Raw genomic sequence first — 19,264 nt, forward strand, 5'->3', positions numbered from 1 at the left:
CCGGGGCGAGTTGGTAAAGGGGTATTCACACTATAGAGACACCCCAGAGCCCATGAAAACGACCCATCTTTATTTCCCATTTCACCGCAAACTGGTATTGTAGCATACAGTATTGTAGTTGCATAACAAATTAGTTTAGTCCTTTTAAAACGTTTAACCGTTTATTCTGCTTATCTGCAGCCTTGGTGCAAGTGCAGACTTTTGATACGAATTTAAAGTATGATTTGAAGCAACTACTGGTTTATATATTTTTGCAGTTCTGTTTTTGCTTGGGTTATTTCTTCCTCAGCATGTCGTGCTGTGGGACGTCTAAGATGACATGCTATTTAGGTCCAGTTGTAACTGTTGATATGCTAATGTGACAGCCATATGCATCTCTGAGATAATCAAATCATTATACATGACAATATAGGACTTGTGATAATGATTAGCTTGCTTATTGTAAGCCTCTATATACAGTACAGTAAGTTATGCATGTCTGCCTACGGCGGTGTAATGACACTCGGACTGAAATAGCGACTGAAGCAATCAACGGCTGTCACTCCATCAGGTGACAGCCATTTAGTGCATGTTCATCACAATGATGTTCCATTCTGACCACACTTACAGCACCGCGGGAACCCATTTTGGTGTTAGCATTATGTGATGCTTTAGCTATTGAAAAATAGCAGATCTACAAGCTCATAGCTTGTAGGTCTGCTATTTTTGAAAAATCGAAGAACGACTGACTTAGAAACATAGCTTTTTCAGAAAACTGTCAGGATGTAGAAGACATTTTTTTAATCTGATCTCGGGTCAAAATGGGTTAACAGTTGTTGATTTTACTCGTGGTTCTGTGATATTACGTCTTGTTTTTACTCGTGGTTCTGTGATATTACGTCTTGTTTTTACTCGTGGTTCTGTGATATTATGTCTTGTTTTTACTCGTGGTTCTGTGATATGTCTTGTTCTTACTCGTGGTTCTGTGATATTACGTCTTGTTTTTACTCGTGGTTCTGTGATATTATGTCTTGTGGCTAAATGGAAAATACTTGCAAGTAGGAGAAAGAATTGTACTGTAGGTTTGGGGTGTTACTGTTTTGTAGACATGCAATGTTGACAATGACCAAAACCAAAAGATTAACGTCTTCCTTTGCTTTACCTGCATGCAAGGCTACTGTAGTGGCAGGATTTACACTGCTTCACATGTACACACACACACACACGCACAGCACGCAGCGGAACGCACACACTATGCATAGTACGCAATAGGCCTTTATACACTGCATAAAATACCCCATGCGGAGAAAGTGTCAAGAAAGCAGAACGACAGATGCAGACTCTTTCAGTCTCATTAAATGAGTCAAATGTTGTGGCAACATCAACAGAATGTGAACATCAACAACATCTTCTCTACCCAACAGCATCGTGCCACCTCTACTCGCTGGACAACCAGTATGGCTGGCCATAAAGTCTTGGAGGAGAGCCATTTCTCCCAGATGCTAAATTGGAGCCTGGAGGTGCTACATATTAATGCAAAACAACACTCATTTAACCAATTCTGACCTGAGATCAGATTCATACGAGGTTTCCGCCGGACACACACTGGTCTGATGAACCCATTCTGACCTGAGATCAGATTCTAAAAATGTCAGTCGCTCTTCGACTTTTCAAAAATAGCAGACCTACAAGCTCGTATCGCGCCACTCGGTGGCGCGATATGAGCTTGTAGATCTGCTATTTTTAAATAGCTAAAGCATAACATGATGCTGACACCAAAATGGGTGCCCGGTCAGAATGGGTTAAAACACCCTGAGCGCACAGGACGGAGTTCTCCGCCAGTAACGCCCAGCGCTCAAGACGGAGATTGATCAAAAGGACGGAAATTATTGATACAAACCGCATCGCATCGCTCCACAGGCTGGGAGCGTCTGTTGCGCAACATTCGATGTTGAGCTTGGGCTGGGGTCATTTATACTGTATATCACTGGCTCTCGACGTCGAGTCCAAAAGGGGGTCCAAGTTAGTGGCCCCATACAGGGCTGTAACTCTGAGTGTACAGATGGATGGAGACAAACGGAAACGGACCCTTACAGTAGTACTGTACACTCTCAGAGTTTACCTGGGAAATTCCTCTCCATTCCATTTGTACACTCTCAGATTTACAGACCGTGGTGGGCGCCGGACCCCGGAGTCTGATGGCAGGGCCTTACAATTACAGTGGAAGCACATTAGGGGAGCACATTAGGGGAGGACCTTGCAGCTACCGGTAGTCACTGTCTCCCTCACAGCTTTCCTACAGTCTGTCTCTCCCTCACAGCTTTCCTACAGTCTGTCTCTCCCTCACAGCTTTCCTACAGTCTGTCTCTCCTACACTGTCTCCCTCTCAGCATTCCTAACATCTATCTCAATTAAGACAACATGGCTAGGTAAACTACAGTAGGGGCATACTGTACAGTATGTCAGGGAGAAGGGCGAGTTTCTGTCAAGCATCATTTGCAAGATAAGATATGTGAAAGATATCTACATCTCATTCTCTCCCTATCCCTCTCTCTGCTTCTGTTAGTTTGTAAAGATATCTACATCTCATTCTCTCCCTATCTCTCTCTCTCTGCTTCTGTTAGTTTGTATTCCAGTTATGCAACAGCCCTCCATTCCCTCTGATAGTGATAGTGAATATTACACAAACCAACAATGACCTCGCCACTTCAGGGCCAGTCCACACAATATAAATAAACTGTCCATGAACGCACGCACGCACGCACGCACGCACGCACGCACGCACGCACAGGAAAGAGAAGAACGCAGGTATGTGGTGAGTGTGTGTAATGTGGTTTAAGCAGGTTTGTACAGTACAGTATGTGTCATGTTACCATTCCAATCCAATTAGTACTGTATAGTACTAATGTAGACATATGTATGTCTGTGTGTGCCTAATGGGAGTGTGCATAGTATGTACATTAGTGAATGAGTGAGTGTGTGTGTGTGTGTGTGTGTGTGTGTGTGTGTGTGTGTGTGTGTGTGTGTGCGTGCGCATACTGTGCAATTCTAGCTTTCTAGTAGTAAGACCAACTCCCTCATTCTTGACATACCAGCCTCTCTCCTCTTTCCCACGACTATAACTGATGACCATTCTTTTCTTAGTGATGATTCTATCGCTTACTTTTTCTATGAATCAAATAATGTATGTGTATCAATGTGAAAAAATAAACATTCATGGATTTTTCATAATCAACTAAATCGATTAGTATGTTTACATACTCTTATATACTTTACCTTCATGCTATTTTAGACGAAAAAGGAGCGTTCTACAAGCCAACATTGTGTTGTGATGTGCCGCACTGTGAGCCTGCACAGCACACAATTACTTTATTTAAATTATTTTTGTAATTGATTATATTGATTAGTACACAACCATTTACGTATACTGCAATATACCAATAATACTATTTACAAGATAAATATCGTTAAAGAATTTCAACTTTCAACCCACCCATAGTTACTCATACACTACAGTAAGGTCTTCAAGGTGTTAGTCAGTGTGTGTGTGTGTGTGTCTGTGTCTGTGTCTGTGTCTGTGTCTGTGTGTGTGTGTGTGTGTGTGTGTGTGTGTGTGTGTGAGCCAAGTATTGGATCATATTCAGCAATGTTCTGATTCATAGCATAACTTAGTAGTAAGGTAATCAAGGTATCGGGGAGTGGAGGATGAGGTACACACACACACACACACACACACACACACACACACACACACACACACACACACACACACACACACACACACACACACACACACACACACACACACACACACACACACACACACACACACGTGTGCGCGCACACTTTTAATTGGGGATGATTCTGTAGTGTAGGCTGCAAAGATGACATCACCTCAAAACTTCGTTAATAGTCGTTAATATAAACATCGCATAAAACACAAATCATTGCTCCTGTCTTCCTCTTCCCATGGAAACACTCCTGAGAATTGTACTAAAAAAAGTCCAACGCCACAGATACGTTAGTATGGAAACAAAAACAAACATCAAAGTGCTACAGTAGCATAGTTGCTATAGGTTTAGCGTTCATATTTAGACCACTGTTTCCCAAACCAATTTCTATGGGTCACGACATTTCTTTTTATGTAAAAGAATGGAAATGTAAAATAATAATAATAATAATAATAAAATAAGACAAACTAAGATATAATAATAATTAAGAAGTAGGGAAAATAGCTGATCTAGAAGCTGGCAGATGCTTGTAGATCTGGTATTTTCACCAGTTTGGGTTCTGGGCAAACGTCTAATCTCTCTTTATTTGGGTCTTGCCCCGAAATTTCTGGGAATTTAGACAGCTACTGTAGTTAACCCATTCTGACCTGAGATCAGATTCATACGAGGTTTCCACCGGACACACACTGGTCTGATGAACCCATTCTGACTAGGGATGCACCGATCCGATACTCGTATCGGAGATCGGCGCCGATCCAGGCTAAAATTCTAGATCGGGTATCGGATCGGTGGCCGATCCATTATCCGATCCGATCCGATCCGATAATTATGTGTAATTACAGTATGAAAACAACTCTACCTCCTCTGTGACACAGCAGTGTAGTATTGACAGTATAACATGTGGAATGCAGCCAGGCTAGCCTGCGCACACATTAACCTGGTCTAATTGTTGCACAGTTATTTAATAAATAATTCAGTGCATTTATATCTGTGTTTGTTACATTTTGTTTTACAAAGTTGGGAAAGTAATGTTTATGATGTTGCCTTACACAAAATAATGATTCCAGACTCCACACAGTGAGGCATACAGCTTAATAGGTTATTACGTTTCTTTGTGGGGGGTATCGGATCGGTACTCTGTATCGGCAGATACTGGACCCCCATGTATCGAAATCGGTATCGAATGCCAAAAAGCCGTATCGGTGCATCCCTATTTCTGACCTGAGATCAGATTCTAAAAATGTCTGTCGCTCTTTGATTTTTCAAAAATAGCAGACCTACAAGCTCGTATCGCGCCACTCGGTGGCGCGATACGAGCTTGTAGATCTGCTATTTTTAAATAGCTAAAGCATAACATGATGCTGACACCAAAATGGGTGCCCGGTCAGAATGGGTTAATCAGTGCACTCACTGCTCCAATTGACGAATAAATACTAACCATAGTTTTGTAACTTACTTTATTTAGGCGGAGCATACTGTACCAGGCTACCAGTGGTACTTTTTGTGATTGATTCAACACTTTATTAGCAGTTTGCGGAATATTATAATTACACAACAATGCTAAAAGGATACCACAAAAAGTTTGATTGTGGTCCTCTGTATTCAATTCATCAAGGTACTCAATAGGCGGACCGCGATCCACATGCTGACTGCGGCACAGCTACCTCCCGGCTATTATAGCAAAGTATACCTTTCATGATAGATTATCTGCAAGGTGATAATTATTAACCCATTCTGACCTGAGATCAGATTAAAAAAATGTCTATTACATCCTGACAGTTTCATTATTAACCCATTCTGACCTGAGATCAGATTAAAAAAATGTCAGTCGATTTTTCAAAAATAGCAGACCTACAAGCTCATAGCGCGCCACTCGGTGGCGCGCTATGAGCTTGTAGATCTGCTATTTTTCAATAGCTAAAGCATAATATGATGCCAACACCAAAATGGGTGCCCGTTCAGAATGGGTTAAGTAAAAAAACGGGTCTGTTCTATCCACTGTGCGTCTATGCTTGAGACTGTTTCTCTGTGTGATGAGCCGAGACAGGGTGCCGATTGGGGCTATATACCATAAAGATTACATTATATACCATCCAATCAAATGGAAATGGAAGTGTTTTATGTCTTAATTGAGAGGATCCTTAAAATAGGTCAGTCATAGTAGCTGTTGGCCTTAGAAAATCTATCAGGGGACCACAAGGGCAGGTAAATGTAACTTTCCTGTTGATGAATTGAATGCATACAGTAGGACCACAATGGAAACAAGTCCCCAGGACGTTTTTGTGTTTTCCTTTTAGCTTTAATGTCTTACTTACTTTTTCCGGTGATCCCATTGGACGTGTGTCTGACTGTACGCTGTACTGATTAGGCTACATTTCTATTTGACTGTACCCTGTACTGATTACATTTCTGACAATAAAGTATTCAATCAATCAATCAATCAATCAATCAATCAAAATATTAACAATGGAAATGTGATATATAGTTACAAAGTTATGTACTGTAAAATATTGTGATATAATAACAATGACCTAAGACCACAGTCAGCACAACAATAGCACACAATAACAGTTATATATCCATTTTTAACTTCATTGTAACCAAATGGACTCGTGGGAGTGTACACAGCACTGAGGATTTGTCTGTGCCTCATGATTATCTCATCATGAAGCATATGACCGTGTCCTGTATTACTGCTTAGATAAACATATCCAACTACAGATGTAAAAACAACAAGGCCACACCCTGGTCTAAGACAATGAATCCTCTCTCTCTCTCTCTCTCTCTCTCTCCCTCTCTCTCTCTCTCTCTCTCTCTCTCTCTCTCTCTCTCTCTCTCTCTCTAGATAATTGAGTGATAGGAGAGGAGAGAGATAGAGAGAGCGATATTATCATTATCATTCATCAAAAGATGAACATACACAAGAGTCTCTACACTCAACTAGTCCTGATTCCCGACAGACAGACTTCACTGTACAGTGAGTCAACAAATCCCACTCAACCAAATTATCAAATCAACAAACCAAAGTAAACTCCAATGCGTCTGGATCTTACAGTAGACAAAATATTATTGGGTCTGTGATTGACAGCAAAATGAGAAAAAGCATAACAATGTACAGGCTCAGCGAGCACCCATTTAGACCTGGAACACCTACTGTATGTATGCGGCCATACCTTTCAAGCCAGGAACGCCTCGGCAACACAATTGTTTTTACAAGTTTTCCAGAAAACTTAGAATCGGCCTCAGGTCTGACATTCTGAATGCTTAACCCATTACACTGTACCTTTCGAGCTGGGAGTGCCTCTGTGTCATCATTTTTGTTGTTGCCAAATATCGCTGTTGTCAGGCAGAATCTCTGTATCCTAACCTTTTAGTTTTTCCCGAAAATGGACGCACTACTTGATCATACTATAGTGCCACACGAAACGAAACTGACAAAAGCATCAAAAGAAACAGATCCATCCACAAGCTCGTAACCGACGCATTTTGAGCTTGTGGATCTGCTACTATCCTCAAAAGTAACAGTTTTGGACATGATGAGATTCGAAATGGTTTTAATGGGTTAACAGAAGACCGACACGGACAATCCTGGCTGTCCAGATGGAGGACAGGCTGTGATGGAAACACGTCTCCACTTTCTTGACCTCAAACAACATACAGGTACCACCCCAAATTCTCACTCACACGCCGACCCGGCCTTGAACCACGTCCCTGAACGTAAACGTCCTCAAGACCGCGGTGACGTCATAGGTCACCGCGCATTCAGCCATAATAGGCAGTACACCATATGCGCCGTGCACACGTGCATGCACGCACCCACACACGTTTGACTCTGTCCATGAATGTTCACAGTTTGCCGCAAAATGCAGTAGCAGCCTGCCACAAAATAAGGGACAATGGGTGACTATAGTCCATACATACATCATGTATATGTCGGTCTGTCGGTCTGTCTGTCTGATTGGAGGTTTTTGTTATCTTGTTAGTATTTTCGTTATTACATGTATTTTTAATCATAATGCTATTAAAGCTTTGGAAGAATGAGAATGATTGTCATGCCAATAAAAATGAGAGAGAGAGAGAGAGAGAGAGAGAGAGAGAGAGAGAGAGAGAGAACAGGCAGTTTTTGTAGTTAGTCTGGTTGGTTGACTCACTAAACTAGAGTCAAGGGAAAGAATTCACCTCATTAAAAACATTACAGAAAGGGGTGTTGTGGGGGGCGGGGGGGGAGGTCAAGAAGCAGATGAAAACCGTAGGGCTGCCACGATCATGAAATGTTACTTGACAATTAATTGTCATCGAAACAATTACGATTTAGCCAATTTTGAAATACAGGGTCAATGTGACCTACAACATAAGTAGCATGGTACGATATCACACTAAAAAATAGAAAAATAGAAAGAAAGAAAGAAAGAAAGAAAGAAAGAAAGAAAGAAAGAAAGAAAGAAAGAAAGAAAGAAAGAAAGAAAGAAAGAAAGAAAGAAAGAAAGAAAGAAAGAAAAATAAGGCTATATTTAATCAAAGTCTGTTTTAAAATTATAGTGGAAATAGTAGATGTAAAACTAGCTCAACATGCTGTGAGCATGTACAGTAGATCTGCCATTTCCACAGTTTGGGAAAATGTTTGAAAATGAAAGAACATTTCAACATGGAAACGATTATCCGGCTTATCTCAAATAATTGCAATTATGTAACTTGTGACAGGCCTAACAGTGAGTTAGTTATGAATGTTATAAACTGATACAATGGGCCACTGTTGTACAGGTGAGGTTGAGAGATGATTGTCTTTTGCCCCCAAAACAAGAGAACCTTTTCTAAAAGGTCCCCTGCAGTCTGTGCTGCTCCTTAATCAGACCAGTGTGTGTCCGGCGGAAACCTCGTATGAATCTGATCTCAGGTCAGAATGGGTTAAAGCCATAACCACACCAAAGGGTCAAGACCATAGAGTATTAAAAGGATAGAGACTGAACCGGATTGATAACTCCACGGGTCCGCCTGCAGTCCCACCTCTTACCACTTGGTCTAAGACAGTTTTAGCGGTGTCCCTGCGGTGTGATATGTTTTAGTTAGCCTCGGAAACCCAGACGTTTTTTATTTCCAGGGAGAAAAAAAAGTCTGGGGCCTACTCCACTTCAATACGGCATACAGTAGCGCAAACGTCGATCAATCTCTGCTGATTTCTGATCATCTGCGTCTTTGTTAAATTGAGCTAGCGGTCCGCGAGTTGAGTACCCCTGGCCTATGCCATAGAAAGCATTGGTGGACCCCAGGCAGGGTCGAGACGGTTTTAGCGTTAACTCCTAAATTGCAACCGTTTGGAGTTGCCCTTTGGTGTGTTTAGGGCTTAAGACTGATGTATACAGTACGTATACACTAGTGTATATATATATCCGATCTACAAGCTCACATATATATTCACTATGATATGCTTTACACTCAACTGGACATTATGGCCCGTCCAACCATGCATGCACGCATGCACGTATGTACACACACACACACACACACACACACACACACACACACACACACACACACACACACACACACACACACACACACACACACACACACACACACACACACACACACACACACACACACACACACACAGAGAGAGAGTCAGAAATAGTCAATAATCTGGGGTTACTGCATTCCAGTGAAAATCTTTACACATGCACGTCTTGCATGACCGACTGTTTAGTTTGTGAGCAGTCAACTTACAATAAACTAAAATATCATTAGAGTATTGTTTGCATTGTGTACAGTACAGACAGACAGACAGACAGACAGACAGACAGACAGACAGACAGACAGACAGACAGACAGACAGACAGACAGACAGACAGACAGACAGACAGACAGACAGACAGTGGTCACATTATTATTCAGTTTAGTTAACGTTTACATTTTACAGCTGATTATTATCAGTCATATAGCCGCATAGTTTATGTAACTTTGCCCTGTGTGTGTTTGCAAAACAAAACTATAAATACATATATAATACATTGTGGTGTTTCCACTGTTTGTTTTGCTAGCCCCAAAACGTCCCTGGTCTACCAATAAACAGAGAAAACACAGAAATATGGTGAGATGTCTTTCTGCAGGTAAACACTTGCACACGACTCCAGTGGCTGAAGACTGCTGGGATAGAGGGGAATGGGTTAAAAACATATTATATGTATTGTTTTGTTATGAAAACAAACGGCAAAGTTACATAGTATTCCTTTAAGTTTATGCACCAGGGTTTGGTTATAGAAAGAGGGTAAAAGGTGAAGTGGGTGGGGCTCCGAGTGGTCACGGTTCAATCACCGTGATATTATCTGGTAAAAATCAGGGTGGGAGAAGTCAATAAGTTACAGTAACATTCTTTCCAACCACGACCACCAGTTGAAGCTCCTGAAGTCTCTCTCTCTCTCATACTCTCTCTCTCACACACACACACACACACACACACACACACACACACACACACACACACACACACACACACACACACACACACACACACACACACACACACACACACACACACACACACACACACACACACACACACACACACACACACACACACACACACACACACACACACTCTGTGGTTGTACTGGTCAGCTCCAGAGACCAACAGTAGTACTGGTCAGCTCCAGAGACCAACAGTAGTACTGGTCAGCTCTCAGTGACCAACAGTAGTACTGGTCAGCTCTCAGTGACCAACAGTAGTACTGGTCAGCTCCAGAGACCAACAGTAGTACTGGTCAGCTCTCAGTGACCAACAGTAGTACTGGTCAGCTCCCAGTGACCAACAGTAGTACTGGTCAGCTTCCACAGACCAACAGTAGTACTGGTCAGCTCCCACAGACCAACAGTAGTACTGGTCAGCTCCCACAGACCAACAGTAGTACTGGTCAGCTCCCACAGACCAACAGTAGTACTGGTCAGCTCTCAGTGACCAACAGTAGTACTGGTCAGCTCTCAGTGACCAACAGTATAGTACTGGTCAGCTCTCAGTGACCAACAGTAGTACTGGTCAGCTCCCACAGACCAACAGTAGTACTGGTCAGCTCTCAGTGACCAACAGTAGTACTGGTCAGCTCCCACAGACCAACAGTAGTACTGGTCAGCTCTCAGTGACCAACAGTAGTACTGGTCAGCTCCCACAGACCAACAGTAGTACTGGTCAGCTCCCACAGACCAACAGTAGTACTGGTCAGCTTCCACAGACCAACAGTAGTACTGGTCAGCTTCCACAGACCAACAGTAGTACTGGTCAGCTCCCACAGACCAACAGTAGTACTGGTCAGCTCCCAGTGACCAACAGACACAGGGAGATCAATGGATATTATTATTTATTGTTATTATAATAATAATAATTTATATGATCATTTAGGCCTACTTAAGATAATGAAAGGCCCAATCTCTTTGTAAATAAACACGTGTTCATGTGGCTGGTCTTATCAGAGCAGAGTACAGGTGGTCATGGTCATGAAACAGGACTGATCTTTGACAGCACTTTGACAGACAGCTGATATAATGTACTTTTCAGATCAGTGGATCGCTGCATTGATGTGTTGTTTGCATGTGCGCAGTTTGCCAAAGGGAGGTGGAAATGTAATTGGTAGGCAATCAAAAATATCCATAACAATGCTTCTTTCTATCAGATGCATTTTTTACGAACTAAAACCATCAATTCAATTTAACTAGTAACAATTTATGATGTGTAAAGATAAAATAAGGGGTTGACTGTGGTATACTTTCACTGACAAGAAAATACTACAACAGTTATAGGCTATGCCTCTGATGAAACTTAATTGTAGTATTGTATCAGTCCACACTGTATCATCTCCACACAACATATTAGTTTGTAAACCATGTTTTACCATGTATAGGCTAGTTTTACTTTTGATTTACTTCTTCCACTGACCTGCAGAGAAACTGTGCTCTTGTAAATTAAGTTTAATTAACCCAAATTGCCAATGCTTCTGCACCTTGGCTCAAGTAATTTCAGTCAGCTGTGGGCCTAAACGTGACCTTAGAGTATTTTTAATACACTTCACTTAAGTAGACAATATCAGTCCACCAGCTAGGCGGCACAGCTATCCAGACGAGTGAGTGAACAGAACACCGCTGACTGTCACTCTGTCCTGTCTGCCCGACGAATATACGGTAATCCAAAGTTATAAATGACATTACCGTAGTAGGGCTACTGTCGAAATTAAACGATAAGGCCACCACCACCAGTAGCCTACATATCTCTTCAATATCCTACAACATGAACCAGTAAATATCTGTAGCCCATTTCGGAACCCTGTACAACAATACAAAGGGTTGTGGGGTTTAATAAATATCTCAACCAAGCACACAAACCAGTATTTATAAAGCCTCGCGTCTTACCAGTAAGTATAAAGTTCTTTCTTCGGTCGGCGTGGGTTCAGGGTTTGTGTCGAGGAGGGTGGAACCGCGGTCAGTTCGTTAGTTGCACCTGTGGACGCCGTCCGTCACTGCATGTGTCACTCTCCGTCTCTCTACTGTACTGCACTGTACGTCCTTACTGTACCTGTCTACCTGTCTCTGGCTGGCATTAGCTGTCAGCTGTGTGGAGACTGGCAATAAGTGGGCGGGGCGCACCGTGCATGGGTGGGGTCGGTTGGTTGGGTGGGACCGCTACGTAGCTCTCATGGCTGAACATCATCCTTGTTAAAAAAGTAAAAAAATATAAAACATAATGTCCTACGTCATGAAAAGTATTCCCTTTTGGCAGAACTCCAGTACATGGGGTTCTCTCTCTCTCTCTCTCTCTCTCTCTCTAAGCGGATGTTCATTGCTAATTCCATGTTTGGAAATATTTCTCTAAGTCTCCCACAAAAAAAAGAACAAAAAAAAAATGCAATTATTTCAAGAATGTTTATCTGCCATGAGGCAATTTCATTTCCTTGAGAGTGACCAACTTATCTTGACTACAGCTAGACAACTTTAGCTGTAGTCTGTCTGTCTGCAACATGCCTAAACTATGGGGAACTTGTTGGCCTACTTATTAAGCTATTATATGTATTAATTGAGGTAGGCCTATTAGGCCTATTGCCCATTGGGCATTAGGCCTAAGGGTACAGAACCCTTAATCCATGTGCCTACTGTTAATGTCTTGGTCTAGTCATTGAAATAATGTAGAATAGAACCTGTTGCACTAGCTAATTAAGCCACACAGGATCATTGTCCACCAAAGAACAGCCTAGAAGCCTGTTCTAGAAGAGTTGGTAGAATTGTAGTCTTGCGCTGCTATATTTGTATATTGTTTTACATTTTTGTTTTCATCCCAGTTCAGTTTCGGGTAGGTTCCAGACTTTTAGTAGTTCAGTAGTTTGAGATTCAGTATACTGAATAAAAAAGCTATAGTATTTGTTCAGAATGCTCATTAGCACGTGCACGCTATACAGTCATATGCCGCGTTGTGCTTGTTGTGTCAACAAATTAATCTAAAAACATTTTCTGTACGGTTTCATTTCATTTTAGTTAGTTTTGTAAGTATACAATATGAAGTTTCACTATATTTTCTGTATCCTGTTGTCACTCAAAGAGTGTACCAATACCAAATGGACCCAACCCTTCGGGTCCATTTGGTTACAGTATGTACAGTATTTGGTTACAGAGTTACATCAACGCTAAGGATTTTTATTGTGTTGTATTGGGCAACCATGACACCACACCTCACATTCCTGAGAGCTGTAACCGTAGCAACACACCTATTATAATCAGACGCCGCTTCAGAAGGGAGGGGCTCTGTGGAGGTGCATGGAAACAGCATGCACACGCACACACACACACACACACACACACACACACACACACACACACACACACACACACACACACACACACACACACACACACACACACACGCGCACACACACACACACACACACACACACACACACACACACACACACACACACACACACACACACAGACACAGTGTAAAATAATATACTTTTAAATTGTATACCGCAAGTATCAGAATCAATTGTTACGGTACATCGCTGGTTTACAGGTGTCTCCGCCTTGGGGACAGCTGTAGCCGGGGCAACAATGATTTGGTTGTCCATGTCCATCCGTCCCAACCGCATGGACACAATATCTCAGGATCGTCCGGAAGAAATGCCATAACATTGGGTACACACATATTCACTTTAGTCGGACTAAGGGATGGCGTGATTGGAAATAGTTGGTCATCATGAAGCAGTGGGCAATAGGCCTGTGTCCGTACGTGGCCAGCTGGTCCGTGGCAAATTTTAGATTTTGTTTTTTTACACACCATTATTATGTTCTTATTTTGATCATAAAATCCAGAATGTCAGTCTCCAGATTTTCTTCAGAATATGTACTGTATGACACTGATTTACTATAATGACACTATTTATGGCACATACAGTACAGGGTGTCCACTGGTAGTGGTTCTCAAACGATAACTCTGAGGGCGTTCAAATGGAAACAAATGGACCAGTTAGGGCTATTGTGTTTGCATTTGTACTGTATATCCATAGCGAAAATGAAAATTTGACCCCTCAAATCCATTGAGGTGCACCCGGCTTGGTTGCACGTCTATGGATTAAGCTGGGTGAGGGTGATCCTTTGTCACTGCACGCACTACGGGCTAGGATGTCACCTGTCAGTGTCAGGCACTACGGGCTAGGATGTCACCTGTCAGTGTCACGCTCTATGGGCTAGGATGTCACCTGTCAGTGTCAGGCACTACGGGCTAGGATGTCACCTGTCAGTGTCACGCTCTATGGGCTAGGATGTCACCTGTCAGTGTCAGGCACTACGGGCTAGGATGTCACCTGTCAGTGTCACGCTCTACGGGCTAGGATGTCACCTGTCAGTGTCACGCTCTACGGGCTAGGATGTCACCTGTCAGTGTCACGCTCTACGGGCTAGGATGTCACCTGTCAGTGTCAGGCACTACGGGCTAGGATGACACCTGTCAGTGTCACGCTCTACGGGCTAGGATGACACCTGTCAGTGTCACGCTCTATGGGCTAGGATGTCACCTGTCAGTGTCACGCTCTACGGGCTAGGATGACACCTGTCAGTGTCACGCTCTATGGGCTAGGATGTCACCTGTCAGTGTCACGCTCTACGGGCTAGGATGTCACCTGTCAGTGTCACGCTCTACGGGCTAGGATGTCACCTGTCAGTGTCACGCTCTATGGGCTAGGATGTCACCTGTCAGTGTCACGCTCTATGGGCTAGGATGTCACCTGTCAGTGTCACGCTCTATGGGCTAGGATGTCACCTGTCAGTGTCACGCTCTATGGGCTAGGATGTCACCTGTCAGTGTCACGCTCTACGGGCTAGGATGTCACCTGTCAGTGTCACGCTCTACGGGCTAGGATGTCACCTGTCAGTGTCACGCTCTACGGGCTAGGATGACACCTGTCAGTGTCACGCTCTACGGGCTAGGATGTCACCTGTCAGTGTCACGCTCTATGGGCTAGGATGTCACCTGTCAGTGTCACACTCTATGGGCTAGGATGTCACCTGTCAGTGTCACGCTCTATGGGCTAGGATGTCACCTGTCAGTGTCACGCTCTATGGGCTAGGATGTCACCTGTCAGTGTCACGCTCTACGGGCTAGGATGTCACCTGTCAGTGTCACGCTCTATGGGCTAGGATGTCACCTGTCAGTGTCACGCTCTACGGGCTAGGATGTCACCTGTCAGTGTCACGCTCTATGGGCTAGGATGTCACCTGTCAGTGTCACGCTCTACGGGCTAGGATGTCACCTGTCAGTGTCACGCTCTATGGGCTAGGATGTCACCTGTCAGTGTCACGCTCTACGGGCTAGGATGTCACCTGTCAGTGTCACGCTCTATGGGCTAGGATGACACCTGTCAGTGTCACGCTCTATGGGCTAGGATGTCACCTGTCAGTGTCACGCTCTACGGGCTAGGATGACACCTGTCAGTGTCACGCTCTACGGGCTAGGATGTCACCTGTCAGTGTCACGCTCTACGGGCTAGGATGACACCTGTCAGTGTCACGCTCTACGGGCTAGGATGTCACCTGTCAGTGTCACGCTCTACGGGCTAGGATGTCACCTGTCAGTGTCACGCTCTACGGGCTAGGATGACACCTGTCAGTGTCACGCTCTACGGGCTAGGATGACACCTGTCAGTGTCACGCTCTACGGGCTGTTGAAAGGGAGGAGTAGAAGGGAAGCAGGCATCCTCCCAGTGGGTGCTCCCTACTGGCAGGTGAGCCAGCTAGCCCAATTAGGCTCAACTGTGGCAACACATAAATGTGAGGAGGAATTCATTTTTTTTTTTTTAGCTACCCTAAATGTGTTCAAAAAAATAAGTACATGGTCAACGGTCAAGGTCACCGTGACCTCACAAAACATGTTTAATAAATTCCTTCAAAGTCTTCGTCATGCTGTAAGTCTGTTCAGACATGGATGGAAACGCAACTGGTTGGTTGGTGGCATACAACCCACAAACTGTGGGCCCCATGCAATGAATAGGAACTTAAACTAATATACTAATGTTAGATCCGTTGATTCACAATAGATTGACTGACCATACAAAAATACATGCTCTGAAAATGCACGTGGCCCACCCATATTAACCCATTTAGACCTGACGTTGAAATTAAAAAAAACGTTCGCTCTGAAAGAATATATATTCAAAGGTTTGTGCCGCATTTAAAAAAATAGCAGACCTACAAGTTCATAGCGCGCCACTCGGTGGCTCACTATGAGCTTGTAGATCTGCTATTTTTCCAAAATGGGTACAGCAGCCGGGTGGGTGTCATGTGAAGGGGTCAGTCAGTCAGTCAGGTGTCATGGATGGGGCCCCACAACACCTCTGAGGTTTTCAAGATTTTCAAGCCGATCCAAAAACTTTCAGCAAACAGCTGCTTTCGGCACTTGACTGTAGGTATATAAAAGTGTCCAAATGGTTATGATGACACATCAATTTCAAATCATGTGTCAATTTCCCATCTTCGTATGAGTCAACTGAATCCAACTAGACGTCATATCTGTGCAGTGTCTGTACAGGCACTGAAAGTTGGGAAACACACTGTGAGTCAAAGAGCGATTAGTCATCATGGGAGAATTCAGGTTGAATGAAACAAACACATTGCTGAAGAGAGACAACATTAGTCCCTGTCAAATGTTCACATCATAAAACAAGCTGCGCATTGAACTAAAGCAATGACTTTCTGTGCCAAAATGTCCTTCCAATATACACAAAGACAAATGAGGGAGTCTTTGTTGAACGGTATTCGATCTCATACAGCCAAATGTTGAAATTACGTTTGATAAAGCCTATTTAGAATCTTAAGAATATAGGAAGACCTCGAGCTTAATGACTAAACAAGCCCTAGAAAAACCTATCCATATGCTCAAAAACACATTACACACATTCTCAGATCTCTGTGCTGCAGCAGTTACAGGGTTAAAGTGTCCCTGAGCACTTGAAGCTCCAATAAGGCCCAAGAGGATTTTTAGAATGAGATATATATATAGTGACGAGGAACAGTCAGGAGGCCTTCTGACGATCGCTTCTAAAATGACAGTAAACCACATCCTTGCATCATTGCACTGCTTCTCTCAAACGGTAACCGAATATATCAGCATACAAACTTTAAAAACCTAGTCCATTAGAAAGACACAGGAGGGAGGGAGACCACACAAGTATTCACAGTTTAAATTAAAACAAATGTATCTATATGGAACATGAGGTATATCAGTATTTTAATGAGAGCATAGATGTGTCATCTTTAGAAAAATGACATGCAGATGATCAGGGCTCCTTTTTCGAGGACTTAGAAAAAGTATTGTTGTTATTATTATTACTATAATATATATATTTTTTGTATTATAATATTGTTATTTACCATAGCCTCACATTGTAATTATAACAGCTTAGAGTATAGCTGTTTTGACATAATATTCCAGTCCTGCATCCTCAAATGGAATAATTCCAAGGGATATTGGGATTTGGGACAGCAATGACTTCAAATGATGAATGTAGCATTTTACATTTTGAACATATTCTGTTTATGAGCCATTCGTCATCCACATCCCGACTGTCTCCCGTTTATGCATAGTAGCTTTCCCTCTCCTGTAGTATTAAATTAAAAGCATGAGACGATGAAAGCGCTCGGTTATAAAAAATGGCACATTTATTGCTACAGAACGGTCATGAACATGAATGTCATTGTATAACTACAAGATGAGAGCCAACAGGCACTGGCCAACTGTTGGTCTGGTATGAGAAAAGATACACCCTCAGCGCACACTTCCCCCCCAACTTCTACTTATCCGGAGGAAAAAAGAAAATGGCAAGAACAACATCAACAATAGCAACAATAATAACAATATTATATAACATAAAACCGAAAAGAGATAAAGAATAGACTAGCTACAACATAAATTGGAAATAATTCAAAAGGGACGCGTAAAAACTGAAATAAAAACAAAAAACCAGACACACTGAAAATAAAACAATAAAATTAAAGAACAGAGGCACTCAGCCACACACTGGAAGAAAGTGTAACTGTTGTATATACTTTTTTTTATACTTATACCTTCTTCTCCACATAGCTTTCTGTAAGAGAATCATCTGTTGCAGGTTATGATGGGACCTCCACCCAAACTTTGACCACACCCCCTGACCCACTGACCACACCCCTTTGAGCCATTACACTTGGAAGCTTACAGGATCGTCCTCTGTTAACACCTTTAACGCCAGTAAAATAATAATAATGTAGCAAACCGATTTATCATCTTAAATTATCATTAGGTTTTATTCCAAGTCTATAAGGTGGAATATTCAACTTTAGACTTTAATGTATTTTTTTATTTTTATTATCTTTAGTTGTAATCCTATTGGTAACAAAAAATGGCTCCTGCAATATATATTGTTCTCCCTTGGGGTGCGCTACAGTAAGTTTATTCCATAGCAAAAAAAAAAGCACTACACAAAAGAAGCTTTAACAAAAAGCCCAGGCACTGAGACATGGTAGTTCTGCTTTATGTATTTTGATCATCATCATCATCATCATCATCATCATCATCATCTCTTCAATGAATTGCATCACAAGTAACAAGAAGAATGAAAAAGGCCACAGTTCATATATTTTCACCATTACATAATGATCCTAATAAAAGTGGAACAAGTTTATTTTTAAAACCACGTACGACACAAAGATGACCCGGAAATCAGTGTGAAAAGAACATGATCGATTGAAGAAGCTCTTAAATGTATTCACGCGTAGCCTCCTGAGTCCTGTCAGTCAGATGGGTATACATTTTGTGCTTGTTCACAATTGTAGCAGAAACATATTAACCTTGATTTATTTACTTTCATTTTCCACAATGAACCTCTGTCTTTTCTGTGGCTACTACTACTATAAGTACTACAATGTCTAATGTACATTTTGTAACCACTTCATGTGGATTGAATGGTTCCAGAACTTTCAGGCTAAGTCAGGCATTAAAAATAAATAAATAAAATGACAAATTCCTCCAAAGTAATCATATTATGATGTCGATC

At 42.3% G+C, this 19,264-nt stretch overlaps 1 protein-coding gene across 1 annotated transcript in view; it reads right to left on the minus strand.

Moving 5' to 3' along the window:
• The window catches only part of LOC310879176 (uncharacterized protein), a 55,644-nt gene extending 43,516 nt beyond the window's left edge, over positions 1–12,128 (minus strand). Inside the window, exon 1 of the mRNA XM_083793628.1 lies at positions 12,102–12,128. The gene's annotated coding sequence lies outside the window, so the exon portion shown is untranslated. The remainder of the gene's footprint in view (positions 1–12,101) is intronic.
• Between the last annotated feature and the right edge of the window lie 7,136 nt (positions 12,129–19,264).

Source organism: Protomyctophum parallelum, assembly GCF_964188405.1.
Source record: "Protomyctophum parallelum genome assembly, chromosome: 21".
In the NCBI taxonomy this organism is placed as follows: domain Eukaryota; kingdom Metazoa; phylum Chordata; class Actinopteri; order Myctophiformes; family Myctophidae; genus Protomyctophum; species Protomyctophum parallelum.